At 39.4% G+C, this 1,339-nt stretch overlaps 1 protein-coding gene across 1 annotated transcript in view; it reads right to left on the bottom strand.

Moving 5' to 3' along the window:
• LOC106958640 (SUN domain-containing protein 3-like) overlaps window positions 1-1,227 on the bottom strand; it is a 9,520-nt gene extending 8,293 nt beyond the window's left edge. The window contains exon 1 of the mRNA XM_015050632.1: window positions 1,143-1,227. The gene's annotated coding sequence lies outside the window, so the exon portion shown is untranslated. The remainder of the gene's footprint in view (window positions 1-1,142) is intronic.
• Between the last annotated feature and the right edge of the window lie 112 nt (window positions 1,228-1,339).

The raw sequence follows: 1,339 nt of genomic DNA, 5'->3' as shown, positions 1-1,339 counted from the left end.
ATCTTATAATGTCAATGTGAAAACTAACCTATTTAAAAATAATAATCAAAAAATATTTGACCTAAAATAAATGGCTGCATAAATATTCACGCCCTTTAAAAGTGACTGACCTAATTCAAAGAAGGTCCAGCCAACATTAAAGGTTTTTTTTGTAATTTTTTTTATTTTGTCACACAAGCCAAATTTTGTAATATATTATTTATTTCAACATTCAAGGGGATAAATACTTTTTATAGACACTGATCACTTGAATTTCTCTACTGTGTCTATTCCTAACTCTGATTCCTAACTAAAGGCGCTTTCGCACTGCACGGAACGGTACGGAGCGGAACGGTTCCGAGCGTGTTCGCATTACAACTTGCGATCGGTTCCACCCGGCCCCATGGAACCACAAGAGCTGTGGTTCCAATCGTGCTGGCCAAGCGGTTTTGCTTAGAACCAGCAGCTGATTGGCCGCTGGTTGTTATGGAGTCAGACGTTGATTTTCCGTTGACAGCTGGCTCTCACTAAACTGTATTTTATTTTGTAAAGAGTGCTCTTTTCAATATTTTTATTATTAGTTTTAACTAGCAATGGATTCGACTCAATATAGTGCAATCACCTGGTCTAATGAACGAGTACAGTCGGCCGCTACATCGAAACCATTGTTTAGTTTTAAAAATAATGACGTCCGGTACCGCTTCGATGGCGCCCTCAGTGTAATGCGAACACAACAGGGCTGGAACCGTTCCGTTCCGTACCTTTCCCTGCAGTGCGAAAACACCTTAAGTGACATCGGAAGGCAGTTGACCTGAAAATGTCCTGCATGCGCAGTAGAGGGCGCAATAGCGTCAGCGTTCAAAGTGTTCTTCCAGCCGCCATAAAAAGAAGAAGTGCTCAGTGTTTGCGGAAGTAAACATAGAGGCCAACGGTGGAGCTTAGCTTACATATTTGAAGTAGTTATCTGGCTGGAGCAGCATATTAACAACTTAATCCTCATAATTCGTCATGGTTGTTGTTTTTCTTCCCACTCTCTTTCTTGCTAAATTGCTAAACAGTACACAGATGTTTGTGGTTGTTACATGAAAAGAAGTAGAAAGTTCAAAGGGGAAGAAATATTTTTGCCAGGTCTTGAATTTAATACTTCTGTTGATTTAGTTTACCTGATCCTGGTCTCTTTATATGAGATGGTTGGTTTTCCATCAGGTCCATAGTACCTATTTTACATCAGTCTATCGCTTCTTCTCAGAATTTCTAAACCAAAACAGAGGCATGGAGAGTTGGTCAGTAACTTGATATGCTTTGATATCACAACGTATATCAAACATATGACAAAATTGCAAGACTTTTAATCAGTTTC

Source organism: Poecilia latipinna, unplaced genomic scaffold, assembly GCF_001443285.1.
Source record: "Poecilia latipinna isolate Pla-1442-1.1 unplaced genomic scaffold, P_latipinna-1.0 Scaffold1003, whole genome shotgun sequence".
Taxonomy (NCBI): domain Eukaryota; kingdom Metazoa; phylum Chordata; class Actinopteri; order Cyprinodontiformes; family Poeciliidae; genus Poecilia; species Poecilia latipinna.
The sequence above is the reverse complement of the archived record's forward strand: the minus strand, read 5'-3'. Positions and strand labels throughout refer to the sequence as shown.